The sequence below is a fragment of the Pseudophryne corroboree genome, chromosome 6 (assembly GCF_028390025.1).
Source record: "Pseudophryne corroboree isolate aPseCor3 chromosome 6, aPseCor3.hap2, whole genome shotgun sequence".
In the NCBI taxonomy this organism is placed as follows: Eukaryota; Metazoa; Chordata; class Amphibia; order Anura; family Myobatrachidae; genus Pseudophryne; species Pseudophryne corroboree.
Window position 1 is genome coordinate 241,609,124 of NC_086449.1, and position 15,605 is coordinate 241,624,728.

General features: G+C 44.7%; 1 long non-coding RNA gene across 1 annotated transcript in view; it reads left to right on the top strand.

The window, feature by feature from the left end:
• The first annotated feature begins 11,320 nt into the window (after positions 1–11,320).
• The window catches only part of LOC134935160 (uncharacterized), a 131,216-nt gene continuing 126,931 nt past the window's right edge, over positions 11,321–15,605 (top strand). Inside the window, exons 1-2 of the long non-coding RNA XR_010179950.1 lie at positions 11,321–11,453; positions 12,188–12,409. This is a non-coding gene — a long non-coding RNA (uncharacterized LOC134935160). The remainder of the gene's footprint in view (positions 11,454–12,187; positions 12,410–15,605) is intronic.

A 15,605-nucleotide genomic window follows, 5' to 3' on the forward strand; every position in this document is an offset into this window, starting at 1 on the left:
CCCTGTCTACTGCATGACCTGTGCAGGATCCCAGGGGGGAAGGGCGATGGGCAAGCGGGAGGCGGTGGAAAATACTGTGCTTTTGAAATGCAAGTACTGTATGAGTCTGAGTCCCCAGTAGCCTCCTGCTAGCCTATTGCCCTTCCCCCCTGGGAGCCTGCACAGATCATGCAGTAGACAGGGAGGGAATTCAGGTCATGTGCAATACACAAACGCCGAATATCTACTGTATAGTACTGTTTTGCTCACAGTAGCGTCAGAATACACTCATTTCTACTCATTCCCGCTGTTTAGTTGCATTTAGCGTAAAGAATCGCTCCTGCAGATGTACTTTGATTTATATGTAACTTGTGTGCACCTTTCCATTGACTGTCTTACAATGTAGATAAAATAATACAGTGTATTATTACAATAAAAAAAAAAAAAAGAAGGCACATCACGTCTCGAACCCTGGACCCCCAGCGTGGGAGGTGGGAGCCTTCACCCCTAGCCCACGACGCATCATGAGAGACTCCCAATTTCATGTGTGAAAGTACTGCAAACAGCGCCCGGCCCCCACCCCATTGGTGTTGGTTTATGCCTTAGAGGACTCGGACGCTCGCATTTGTAAAGCACGGTATTTTCCACCGCCTCCTGCTAGCTACTGTAGCCCTCCATTCCCAGACGCTCATGTATTTTAAAAGCACGGTGTTTATACATTGTCCTGTACATTCTTCCTTTTACACAATTACTGTAGTTGCGTCTCCATACACATACAGTACTCCATACTTTTTCCACCGCCTCCCGTTACGCCTACAGTATTGCCAGAGCTGTAGATCAATCCGCCGCTATACTGTACGATCGAAAGTACTGGATTAGTGGAGCATTAGCCACACAGTGGTGGAGATGTGTAATGCATGATGAGTATCTAGATCGCCTCAACGCGCCTACCTGTGATTAAACTCAGCTATCGCCTTAGCGTGACTAAACGCCCGTCTCGGCGGAGAAACAGTCAAGATAAAGGTGGCTACATCTGTACTTTACATATAAAAGAGATCTCAACTTCTCAGGTAATGTCTGCAAGTTTGGAGAAATTTAACAAAGGGGTTTCTGAGAGTTCCATGAGAAAACCATCAGAACTCAGAGTCCGGAATCAGGTCATGTGACTACACTGACCTTTAACATCTTTCCCATTTAGTTCCATTTATGGTCATATATTACATATATACATACATTTTTGCGGGTTTGCCTCCTACATATCGCTCTATCTTTTTAATAGGACTAGTGACATTGTAAAATGATTGTTTATATAAATACTGTGGATGATTGATCTTTTATTGTTACACACCTGTTATACACCTGTTGGGCATCAGGTAATTAAATAGGGTTTAAATAGATCCCTGAATCAGAGGGAGCTCTACTTCTGATGAAGCTAGGTGACCGTGCCTAGGGAAACGCGTTAAGTGTGAAAAAAGCTGCCATCGCCATCAATACCAGTGCTCCACGTCACAATAGGATCCAGATATGGACGTTTGACAATTTATTTTGGAACACCTGCCTTGGAATTGTTCTCTGTGGGACATACCAATTACAGCATCAACCGGAGGGACCCAGCTTGATTACAAGTGATACAGCTTGCTTGCTGTTTTCAAAAGCATTTGGAAGCCTCCACCAATACGGGTAAAACCAGCTGTACTTTATCTCTCTTCCCCAGGGAACTTTTGTCCAGTGTTCCAGTCCGGGATCCTTAGTGGACACTTATTAGCAGCATATTTGAACTTTTTCTCAGCTCCATATATGCCCTATACTTCATATGAATGTGTGAATTTTATATTTTATTCATGGTTTTTATTCACTAATTAGTGCTTAGCTAATAAAATTAAGAGTTTTCCAATCATCCATAGTTGTTTTTATTATTGGAAAGACAGCCAGCGCCGGCTTAACTGCTTTTTGTTGTAAAAATTCTTCTTTGGGACTGACAATCCCTTGCTGGCAGCTGTGACAGCGCGTCTGGAACTGTTCTTCTAATTCCGGAGTTATGCTGTCTCCTGATACACTTTGTGCTGCTGTCTGACCCCCTAGGGGTGTTAGGGATTTAAACATTTTTTAGTTGCCTCCGCTGTGTTTTAATACGCTTGTGTGTCAAATTTCACGATCTTCGCTTGTAAACTGTGGATTTGTATAGCAAGACAGAGAGACAAATTTTCACTTTTATATAGTAGATATTTCTATTTTTATGTATTTTTATTTGTATTATTGTTTTCATATTTTTATATTATTTTATTTATTTTATTCTTATTTTTAGTACAAATACTAATTTTTAATTCTGTAATGAATTTTTACCCTGACCTCTGAATATATGCATGTTATATTTTTATCTACATTTTTAGTCGATAATTATTAGTTTAATCAATAAAACAAGTTTAGCAACACCACCACCTCTACAGTCAGGGTCGTACTGGTCCACAGGGGAACAGGGTAGACCACCGGTGGGCCCCACTGCTTGTGGGCCCTCCTCCTCCTCTAGGGATCAGGTTCCAGACTTTATCCAGGTGCACTTGAATTATGCATTATACATACAGTATGTTACATTATAGTATTATACTTCACAAGAATTAGTTTTTTTATACATTTACCAAGGGGCACAGAACATGTACTCTGTAATGGTTAGCCAAACCTCTGTGGTGGCCGGCCACGCTCCCACTGGAGCCTGGCCACACCCTTAAGCATGGGCCCCTACAACAGCATCCTCCCCCGTGGGCCCTTCATGCCCCAGTCTGACACTGACTACAGTCACACTTACACCGCTAGCGCTCCCGTTTGTGCTAATAAAACTCTGTAGAAGGAAGCTCCTTGCGAGACACCCACAGGTGCAATTTTGACTACAATTCCCAAAAGCAGCTCAGTGGAGTGGAGATCGAGATCATTACTCCCGGAAAAGATATTGTGCCCTCATGCTGCACTATACATCTCTACTGAGCTTCAGTTTCCCCTCACTGCCTGCCCATGGAGCCAGGGTGTCCCCTATCAATGGCCTCCAGCAGGGAGACAGCGCCCACCACCGCACCATTATTATTATTGTCCCCTGCCCAGATCCCACTCTGTCTTACATACAGGTACAGTATAGATTCAGATGCATGCACAAAGAAATGTATTAGAAATGTGTTGGGTGTTCCTATGCGGTTACAGGGGATTAGCTAATCAGATGCAGATGTAGCGTAGAATGGGCGTGTTATTGGACTGGCACAGGCATGATGACGCACAAAGTATGATTGCAGCACCTGTAGGCACTGACAGTGGGCATCTCAGTACTTGCACATTCGGTCGCTCATATGTACACCAGGGAGAGGACTTTGTAGCAGCTTTAGAATTAGATGGTGAGCGTCTCCTGCTTTCTCGGGGGCGGGGGTAGCTCCGCTTGCGATGTTTAGCAAATCCGTAGCCTGGAAAATTGCAGCTGCGTAGGCTTGTGCGTACAAACATGAATTAGGCCCTGTGTCAGTCTAGCAAATAGAGAGGTTTTGATTTTTTCTCTAATTTGGCTATTGTCACCTTTTTAACTCTTTGCTTTCCCCCATAACAGTTACGCATAACAATATTCAACATACAACCCAACCGGTAATGAGGAGTCACATAAGTTAATGGAGCCACAGAGTTGACAAACACAGATCTGTAGAAGTTGTGAAACCCCTGCAGTGTTCTAAACCCCCTGACTGGTCACGTTACACAACGTATGATGAGTTATTAAATTATCCACTTGTCACACGTGTGTACCTTACTACCTACGCACAAAAATATAATCTTAATATTAGAAAAAAATCAGTCAGTATAGTGGAAAGCTGTGAATGATGGATAATAACAGCTATCTGACAAAGCAATGCTACAATGAGCTTATTTTCTATATCCTGTCAGCCTGGCCCATGCAGGATCGGTTGGTAGGTCACAGTAACCTTTAGCAGGGATATTATATTATACAGTTTTATGTAAAGGAATATCCTGGTCCTTCATGTTTGACTTTGCCTCTTGTAGAACAGAGACATGTAATCTATGGATATCCAGCTGTTCGGGAATTAATTTGTTGTGGCATAGTCTGTACGCCTTCACCCGTTACACATGAATGGCAGGTGTCTCTGTGGGGTGCAGCTAGACGTGATACTCTGGTTGTGTCATTTGTTATGTTTACATTTGTTGGCACACCAGCAGGGCTGCCATCAGAAAATGCTATTGTGGCAGCAGGAGTCCAGAGCAGGTGGCCATAGACTGGTGAGACAGTGCCAGCAGCATTTCAAATTTTGGGGCGGCCGTGATCAGCTAGCGGACCAGCAGCCAGCAGGAGCTGTTGCTGAGGGCACTCCTGATTGGCTGCCAGTCCGCTAGCCCAGACTGGCTCATGGCCAGAGTCAAATTCAAACTGCCGCTGGCTTTCCCTCTATGCTCAACAATGCATACCACTGACAACCGGGCCCCCTCATGGTCTGGGCCCGGTACTCAAGTCCTGACAGTCCCCCCCTAATAGCAGCCCTGCACACAAGTCTCAGGTATGATTCTGCAGTGAAAACATAACATGTGGAATGATACTAGAGCCTGTGGACTAATTCCTCCCCTCCTTATATGACCCATGGATCCACCCTCTCCTCTCTTTCAGACCCCCCCCCCCCCCAATTTTTTATTTGTTGTTATTCCATTTAAATTCAGTATTTAACACATTTCGTGTATAGAAGGTTTGTCTGTATCTCTCTACTGCTATATACAAATGCATCCTCATACATCTGGCCTCCAGCATACGCCATGAAGTGGCATTTTTGACCAAAATGCATTTCAGTTGCTACACAATGCGACTATGTAGACTGTGCTGATTAATTAGATATATGACACTTGTATATTGCGTATGGCTAAGTTTGTATATGGAGCAGAACAGAAAAGCTGTGGCTGTATACAGATTCAGAGACTCCGGTAAATTTATTAAAGACTGTAAAAATTGAAATTGGTGATGTTGCCCATAACAATCAATCAGATTCTGTCTATCATTTCTCTATTGCATCATAAAAATAATAGACAGAAGCTAATTAGTTGCTATGGGCACTTTTCATTTTTAGAGCTTTAGAAATATACCCCTCAGTCCCACATATACTGTATATATGTGTCATATATCAAATTAATCAGTCTCCTCGTGCGTCCTAGTCACATTGTGGTGTGACTAAAATGCATTTTCAGCAAAACAGATGCCCAGTGCTAGAAGATTCTCACATGACCTGGCGTGCCAAGAGGGGCTGTTTGGTGTGACTGCAGCAAAGATGTATGTGCTCTGACTGCAGCTATGTCCTGGTCCACCCTACACTCTACCTCTTTGTCCAGCACCAACGACAACCCCGCCAACACAGGCACACCACACTCTCAGGACCACTGACAGCTGAATGGAGTCTAGGTACTGTAGGGGCGGGGCTATCTCCAGGAAGAAAAGGAAACATACCGCAAAATAGATATGTGCGCCAACCCCCGTGTTTTGGTTTTGGATCTGTATTAACTTTGTGTTTTGGTTTTGCAAAAACCACAGTCACATGTTTTAGTTTTGGATCTGTCTTTTTTCCAGAAATTGCTATTTTCCAAAAATTGCTATAAAAAAAAAAAATCACATAATTTGGGCTTTTACAGTAACATTAACCTCAATAACATGCCTTACCAGTAAGTACAGGTTGAGTATCCCATATCCAAATATTCCGAAATACGGACTTTTTTGAGTGAGAGTGAGATAGTGATTTGATGGCTCAATGTACACAAACTTTGTTTAATACACAGAGTTATTAAAAATATTGTATTAAATGACCTTCAGGCTGTGTGTATAAGGTGTATATGAAACATGCAGAAAAAAGGGGGGGTGAGGCTGCGCTAAATTTGATGAATATCACAGTAATAGTGTAATAGATTAAAACATGATTTTATTCCTAAAATTTATGCAATAGGTATAAATTAAAAACTAAAAACATAAAAATAAATGCATGTCATAAACAGTTAGTATAATTTCTGTATTTCAAAAGACAATTCTATAGGGTTACCCAATTCGCCAGGTTGGTAATGTAGAGTTATGGAGTTTTTAAGGTGACCGTTCCAAAATATTTTCCCCTGCAGTATTAAAGTCCAGCATAATCAACAGTCTCAGAGTTAGGCAATATCCAGTGAATGGACAATTTACCGTTAGAGGGTAGTGTGCTCCAGAATCTTTTTAGTGGAGAGCTCCTCATGCGTTACGGTTGGTGCAGTCCTTTATGCGGTTATTGCTGTTTGTGGTCTGAGAATTTAGAAGAGCCGTCTGGACAAAGTTTGGGGAATGGTTCGGTCCTCCTTCAGATCAATTCCTGGCGGGGGTCCCTGGTACACCTGACGCGTTTCGCTGCAGTCAGCTTGCAGTGCATGTGGGGTTTATATACCCCTTCCAATATGGTGGCTAATTAGCCCCTAGAAACACCTGATTGCATAATTACATTATCACTTTAAAATGGGTACATAAAATTAGAGCAAACTTGCATGTTAGACAGACCTACTTCGGATGGGATGTAGTATCCGGAAAAATATACAAATAGTTCGTAGAAACCAGTTTGTTTGAATTTTTTTGTAGTAAATGAATAAAGATGGACAGGAAGTGTATTGGGACACAATGACCAATGGGTAAATTTGTTGTGACTATGTTGTCATGGATGCGGCAATGTGGACTTTTATTATTGGTGGGGGAACATATTGAAGAACAGTACTGTGATTTCGTATTTCCTTATAGAGGTTCCGATCACGTCTAACATGCAAGTTTGCTCTAATTTTATGTACCCATTTTAAAGTGATTATGTAATTATGCAATCAGGTGTTTCTAGGGGCTAATTAGCCACCATATTGGAAGGGGTATATAAACCCCACATGTCTTAACTATGGATACCTTTGATAAAGCTGCAAGCTGACTGCAGCGAAACGCGTCAGGTGTACCAGGGACCCCCGCCTGGAATTGATCTGAAGGAGGACCGAACCATTCCCCAAACTTTGTCCAGACGGCTCTTCTAAATTCTCAGACCACAAACAGCAATAACCGCATAAAGGACTGCACCAACCGTAACGCATGAGGAGCTCTCCACTAAAAAGATTCTGGAGCACACTACCCTCTAACGGTAAATTCACTGGATATTGCCTAACTCTGAGACTGTTGATTATGCTGGACTTTAATACTGCAGGGGAAAATATTTTGGAACGGTCACCTTAAAAACTCCATAACTCTACATTACCAACCTGGCGAATTGGGTAACCCTATAGAATTGTCTTTTGAAACACAGAAATTATACTAACTGTTTATGACATGCATTTATTTTTATGTTTTTAGTTTTTAATTTATACCTATTGCATAAATTTTAGGAATAAAATCATGTTTTAATCTATTACACTATTACTGTGATATTCATCAAATTTAGCGCAGCCTCACCCCCCCTTTTTTTCTGCATTGTATACGGGAGTGACTTTCCCTTTCTTGAGACTGCAGCTCGGTGAAATATCTCCTACCTAAAGCGCCCGAGCACCCCTGGGTAACCAAATTTTTTTTACATGTATATGAAACTTAAATGCATTCTGTGCTTAGATTTAGGTCCCATCACCATGATATCTCATTATGGTATGCAGTTATTCCAAAATACGGAAAAATCCCATATCCAGAATACCTCTGGTCCCAAGCATTTTGGATAAGGGAGACTCAACCTGTACCAGTCAATTTTGACCACCTCCCTGCTCACAATTTTGTTTTCATCCAGTTTAGGCCAAAGGCAGCAGCGAGTTGGCTGGTTACTTAGCGACAGAGCAGCAGCACAAGCACATGGCAGTTTATAGCACATCTATGAAATATTGCCAAACACCAGTGGGAAAAAAGATGGAATTGTCCTTGGGCCCTTCTACCCTCCCGTATGTTGGATATGGAAAAGGACATGCACAGTTTAACAAACCAAGCACTTTTTGTGGCTGAAGTTCTTGGTTTGGGCCCCCACAAAGCAAGCTACCAATGGCCTTAAGGCAGCTATGCTAACAGTGCTGTCACTGATCTCTACAGTGGCAAGATGTCATAGTCATTATTATTATTATTATTAATAATAATAATAATAATAATAATAATAATGTTATTTATATAGCACTTTTCTCCTTATAGTACTCTATAAGGCTCAAAATACAAAACCAGCCTAACAGTAGATATTAGTGAAATGCTTGAGTAAATAGGTAAGTCTTTAGTCTATTTTTGAAGTATTCTAGATTGGAGGCTTCTCAAACTGTGTGGGGAAGAGAGTTCCATAGAGTAGGAGCCACAATTATCATCCTCTCTCTCACCCTCATCAGTGTTTAGATCATCCTCACACAATATTAATTCCTCCCGCTGGAATCCACCATTACAGAAGTCTCTGTACTTTGATGTAAAGGTCCTTCTCCTGGAATTTGTAGTTCACTTCACTTCAATGAATATCATCTTTTCCACATTTTGATGAAGTAGCCTCCTACACCAATCGCTGATAATGCGAGTTTGTAAAAGGGCCTTCAAAGTGCCTTTTTCCTTCCAGTAGTCAAAGAGACTCTGTGACATGCCTATTTGCATGTTGTCATTAAATAATCCTCCACCATTCTTTGAATGTTGACCCATTTTAGATGGAGTTATGTTACAGGTGTCATTAATTTTGGGCAATTCTTTTAGACCCAACCAGATGTCAGAATGTTGTGTTGACTCATCTGCATCACCACTGGGTCACTTGGTAAAGCTTAGCTTTGTCCTGGCAGCAGTTTCCGGAGGAACTGAAGGAAGAGACATTGGGGGTAATTCTGAGTTGATCGCAGCAGCAAATATGTTAGCAAATGGGCAAAACCATGTTCACTGCAGGTGGGGCAGATATAACATTTGCAGAGAGAGTTAGATTTGGGTGGGGTGTGTTCAAACTGAAATCTAACTTGCAGTGTAAAAATAAAGCAGCCAGTATTTACCCTGCACAGAAACAATATAACCCACCCAAATCTAACTCTCTCTGCACATGTTATATCTACCACACCTGCAGTGCACATGGTTTTGCCCAATTGCTAACAAACTTGCTGCTGCGATCAACTTGGAATTAACCCCATTGTTATTTCATGCACCAGATGAGCTGACAACTTGCTCACCAGGAGCTCTTTGCATCTCCAAGGATCTGGGTCAGTTGGAAAGAAATACACGATGTATGACTTACTGTAAACCTAAGATCAAGCACTGTCGCCAAAATGTAGTGATCCAATTTCAAGATGTTGACAACCCTTGGATCCTGGCGAAGCAAATAAAGGACTTGATCTACAAGTCCAACATACTTAGCAAAATCACTTAATTTCATCTATAGCTTAAATTTCTCAAGCTGCTTATTAAGGGACTCATCTGACTCAAACTAACAGTGTCTGAACTCACTTCACTGGTGACTACTTCAATTGGGTTTCAGCACCCATCACAAAACGGAATATATTCTCCACTGCTCCCGACTAAAGTACATTCCCCCTCCTTTCCCAATGCCATGATTGGTTGTATAGCTTTGGATGGCTTCTTGCTGTTCCTCCATCTGCTAAAGCATATAAAGTGTGGATTTCCACCTTGTTACCACCTTTTGCTTCAGTTTGTGGCAGAGCAAATTGAACTGTTCTTGCAGCCACTTTAATCCCCTACTGTATTGACATTTTTAGGGCCATAGACAGCATTTCATGCACACCCCTGCCATTTTTTAACCAAAAAACTCTGTAACAAAAAACTCTGTGTGAGCAAAATATGGGATGTGTTGGAATTCACCCAGCTTTAATGCTTACACAATATTTGCGGCATTATCAGAAATAAAAAATTCTGAGGAGTGTCCAAATGGGGTAACCCATTTTGCTATGATATCCCTTAGTTTTCTAACAGGTTGTCAGTGGTATGCCTCTTAGTGAAGCTGGTGATACACAGAGTAGCCTGCCTCTGAATGTCGGGTCCTGTCGGAACGGAAAGCTGTCGGAAACAATGCCGTTTCCGACAGCTATTCATTTCAGGCCAATCTGTCCTTGATATTCTACCCCTTCGATAACAGGGTAGTAGTCGCTTAAAGAGTGCTGTCAAATCCATATCACTGGTGATTAATGGCCATTAAGTTCTTGCAGAACCAACTATGTTGTTGCTTGCAGTAGTATAGTCGTTGACTCATATTATTTTGCCCTGCACTCTGGGGCAGATTTATTAAGCCTGGAGAAGTGATAAAGGGGAAGGTGATAAAGTACCAGCCAATCAGCTCCTAACTTTCATGTCACAGGCTGGGTTTGAAAAATGTCAGTTAGGAGCTGACTGGCTGGTGCTTTATCACCATCCACTTTATCACTTCACCAGGCTTAATAAATCTGCCCCTCTGTCCCTAATCTTTGTTGTTAAGGTACTTAGGGATCTATTTACTAAGCCTTGGATGGAGATAAAGTACCAGCCAACCAGCTCCTAACTGTCATTTTTCAAACCCAGCCTGTGACATGCCAGGTAGTTGGTGATTGGCTGGTACCAGAGCCGGATTAAGGGGGGGTCACAGGGGGTACATTACCCTGGGCCCCCCTGCTGCTAGGGGCCCCACAGTTCAGTGTGCAGCTGCAGTGCAAAGTGCACCGCAAGCTGCATAATAAAGTCCAAAGAAAGCATAGGGAGAGGGCAGAGGGGTGGAATCCGAGCCGGGGGGCGGGGCTACATGGCACTGCTTTCAGTTTCACTGCTGGCAGCTTGTGAGAGGAGGGAGGAGAGAAGGCAGTAGGAGCAGCTACAGACATGTTCCCACAGCCTACCCAGTCAGTGTGTGCGATAGTGAGGTAAGAGGGAGGAGAGGAGCACTCTACACGGGCTTGCCTACCCTCTCGCATTCAGCGGGAGGCTCCCGATTTTTAAATGAGCCTCCCGCTGCCCCGCAAACCTTGCCAGCCCCCCGGATTTTAAGGGTCCTTACCGAAATGCAGTACTGCGCATGCACAAGTCCGGAGAAGCCAGGGGGCGGGGCCTGCACGGGAGACTTCATGGCCGGCCACCGCAGTGTTGTGTGTATGTAGCATCGGCACACTGGGCACACTGCACACTGAGAAGCCATCTCAATCAGGGGTGTGCTTCCCTGTGGCTGGCCCCTCCCACCACACTGAGGGGCAGATGTATTAACCTGGAGATGGCATAAGGAAGTGATAAACCAGTGATATGTGCAAGGTGATAAAGGCACCAGCCAATCACCTCCTAACTGTTAATTTACATATTGGACCTGATTGGCTGGTGCGTTATCACCTTGCACATATCACTGGTTTATCACTTCCTTATGCCTTCTCCAGGTTAATACATCTGCCCCTCAGAGAGGGCTGGCTGCGTGTATCAGGCCAGCAGCAGCAGCTCTCCTCTGTGTCTGCTCCTCGGCTCTCACTGCTGCCTTCCCACACTGTCCTGGAGCTGGGGCCTCCAGTCCACTAGCCAGGTGAGTGCTGTATGTAATGGGGGGAATGTAATGTGGAACTGACTGGCTGTAATATGAGAAAGGAGGATACTGTCTATAAAGTTATATAATCTGGTACTGGGTGTAATATGGGGGAGGGGCTCTGTGTATGCTGTGTGTATTACTAATATGGCACTGTGGGTAATTGTGTGTGTGTGTGGGGGGGGGGGGGGTATAATGTAATGTACTGGGTGTAATATGGGGGAAGGGTTCTGTGTATGCTGTGTGTTATAGTAATATGGCACTGTGGGTAATATGGGGGGGGGTATAATGTAATGTACTGGGTGTAATATGGGTGAAGGGTTCTGTGTATGCTGTGTGTTATATAATATGGCACTGTGGATAATATGGGGGGGTATAATGTAATGTACTGGGTGTAATATGGGGTAGTGGGCTGTGTATGATGTGGTTCTCGGTGTAATATGGGTGGGGTGTGTATAATGTAATGTCCTAGGTATAATATGGGGAGGGGGTGTGTGTATAATGTAATGTAATAAGGTACTGTGGGTAGTAAGTGGGAGGGGGCTGTGTATAATGCAATGTATTATGGTACTGTGAGTAATATGTATGTGTGTGTGTGTGTGTATATATATACATACATACAGTGCTCGAAGTGGCCCGGTATACACCGGTATGGCATACGGCACTGACTGAAGACCCCTGACGCCGCATTTTTTCAAATTTGTCACAATTAACGCACTAATTGGATCTCTCAGGCTGCCGGTCCGTGTCAGATTTGAAATAGCGGCGGTCATAGGTGGACCGGAGCCGGACTGAAGGCTGTTGACCACAGCCGCCTCCTCTGCACCGCAGCCCACAGCCGCCTCCTCCGCAACACCGCCGCACACAGATTCTTCCTCCTCACTGCCGCCGACCACAGCCTCCTCATCCTCCGCACCGCCGACCACAGCCTCCTCCGCACCGCCGCTGCTCATTAGGTAATCTTGCACTGCTGCCCTACTCTTTCCTTACTATATGTCCTTGCTGTCCCTCTCTCTGTCACTTTCCCTGTCCCTCTGTCACACTCCCTGTCCCTATGTCCCTGCTGTCACTCTCCCTGTCTCTGAATTTTGGCTCATTCCATGTTGCATAGTGAATTTTGTCCTATTACGTGTGAATTGTGGCTCATACTGTGTAGCATAATGTGAATTTTGTCCCATTCCAAGTGAATTGTGGTTCATACTGTGTGTCATGTGAATTTTGTCCCATTACATGTGAATTGTGGCTCATACTATGTAGCATAATGTGAATTTTGTCCCATTCCATGTGAATTGTGGTTCATACTGTGTGTCATGTGAATTTTGTCCCATTACGTGTGAATTGTGGCTTATACTGTGTAGCATAATGTGAATTTTGGATCATACCGTGTGGTGTAATGTGTATCTCGGCTCATAGAGTGTGTGGCATGGGTGTAGTATGTGTTGCTGGCGGTCAGGCTCCCGGCGACCAACATACCGGTGCTGGAATCCTGACCGCCTGCATACCGACAGCTGGGCGAACGCAAATGAGCTCCGTTATCTATTCTCCCTCCAGGGTGGTCATGGACCCCCAAGAGGGAGAAAAGTTGTTGGTATGCCGGCGGTTGGGATTCCGGCGCCGGTATGGTGGTCGTTGGGAGCTCGGCCGCCGGCAACCTGAAGACCACCCCTGTGGCATATCTAAATTTTGGTTCATACTGTGTGGCGTATGTGAATTTTGGCTCATACTGTTTGGTATAATGTGAATTTTGGCCCTCATTCCGAGTTGTTCGCTCGGTAAAAATCTTCGCATCGCAGCGATTTTCCGCTTAATGCGCATGCGCAATGTCCGCACTGCGACTGCGCCAAGTAAATTTGCTATGCACTTAGTAATTTTACTCACGGCTTTTTCATCGTTCTGGCGATCGTAATGTGATTGACAGGAAATGGGTGTTTCTGGGCGGAAACAGGCCGTTTTATGGGTGTGTGGGAAAAAACGCTACCGTTTCCGGAAAAAACGCAGGAGTGGCCGGAGAAACGGAGGAGTGTCTGGGTGAACGCTGGGTGTGTTTGTGACGTCAAACCAGGAACGACAAGCACTGAACTGATCGCAGATGCCGAGTAAGTCTGAAGCTACTCTGAAACTGCTAAGAAGTATGTAATCGCAATATTGCGAATACATCGTTCGCAATTTTAACAAGCTAAGATTCACTCCCAGTAGGCGGCGGCTTAGCTTGTGCGATACTGCTAAAATCGCCTTGCGAGCGAACAACTCGGAATGAGGGCCTTTGTCTCATTCAGTGTGCTATAATGTGAATTTCAGCTCATACTGTGTGGTATAATGTGTAAGCGCACCAGTACTAGATAGTATAAGGGGTCCTACTGTTGTGGTGTATAAGGGGTATATGGTGTGGTAAACTACACTTCAGGACACGCCCCTTGTGCGTGGCCACACTCCCTTTTCTGGAGTGCGCGCCTTCGGCGCGCACATAGTTACAACCTTCACTTTTCCATACCCCCTCTTCAAAACTTCCACTTCAACTACTGTGTGTGTGTGTGTGTGTGTGTGTGTGTGTGTATATGTATGTATGTATGTATGTATGTATGTATGTATATACCCGATTGCAATAAATACACCCATAGGCGGAACTAGACACGCCCCTTGGATGGAGCTAGGACCACCCCTGCACGGCGCGTCTGCTGCCGCCTTGAATCTCCCTGAAACTAGTTTTCAAAAGTAGGCAAGTATGACTCTACAGTATATGTATAATATGGGTATAAGTGTGTGATTGATTGTGGTAGGTGTATATGTTTCTGACTGTGTGTGACAAATGTATATATGTGTATAAGTGTGTGACTGTATGTTTGTGAATGTGTGTGAATGTAGGTATATGTGTGTAACTGTGTCTGTGTAACAGTATTTCTCTGACGTCCTAAGTGGATGCTGGGGACTCCGTCAGGACCATGGGGAATAGCGGCTCCGCAGGAGACAGGGCACAAAATTTAAAAGTTTGACCACTAGGTGGTGTGCACTGGCTCCTCCCCCTATGACCCTCCTCCAAGCCTCAGTTAGGTTTTTGTGCCCGACCGAGCAGGGTGCAATCTAGGTGGCTCTCCTAAAGAGCTGCTTAGAAAAAAGTTTGTTAGGTTTTTTATTTTCAGTGAGTCCTGCTGGCAACAGGCTCACTGCAACGAGGGACTTAGGGGAGAAGAAGTGAACTCACCTGCGTGCAGGATGGATTGGCTTCTTAGGCTACTGGACACTAGCTCCAGAGGGACGATCACAGGTACAGCCTGGATGGGTCACCGGAGCCGCGCCGCCGACCCCCTTGCAGATGCTGAAGAGAGAAGAGGTCCAGAAATCGGCGGCTGAAGACTTCCCAGTCTTCTTAAGGTAGCGCACAGCACGGCAGCTGTGCGCCATTGCTCTCAGCACTCTTCACACCAACGGTCACTGAGGGTGCAGGGCGCTGGGGGGGGCGCCCTGGGCAGCAATGAAAGTACCTATGCTGGCTAAAAATACATCACATATAGCCTCTGGGGCTATATGGATGTATTTAACCCCTGCCAGGTTGTCAGAAAAACCGGGAGAAGAAGCCCGCCGAAAAGGGGGCGGGGCCTATTCTCCTCAGCACACAGCGCCATTTTCCTACACAGCTCCGCTGCTAGGAAGGCTCCCAGGCTCTCCCCTGCACTGCACTACAGAAACAGGGTAAAAACAGAGAGGGGGGGCACTTATTGGCGATATTCATAATATTTAAGCTGCTATAAGGGGAACACACTTATTTAAGGTTGTCCCTGTATAATTATAGCGCTTGGGTGTGTGCTGGCAAACTCTCCCTCTGTCTCCCCAAAGGGCTAGTGGGGTCCTGTCTTCTATTAGAGCATTCCCTGTGTGTCTGCTGTGTGTCGGTACGTGTGTGTCGACATGTATGAGGACGATGTTGGCGTGGAGGCGGAGCAATTGCCTGTAATGGTGATGTCACCCCCTAGGGAGTCGACACCGGAATGGATGGCTTTGTTTATGGAATTACGTGATAGTGTCAGCACGCTGCAAAAGTCGGTTGACGACATGAGACGGCCGGCAAACCAGTTAGTACCTGTCCAGGCGTCTCAAACACCGTCAGGGGCTGTAAAACGCCCTTTACCTCAGTCGGTCGACACAGACACCGACACG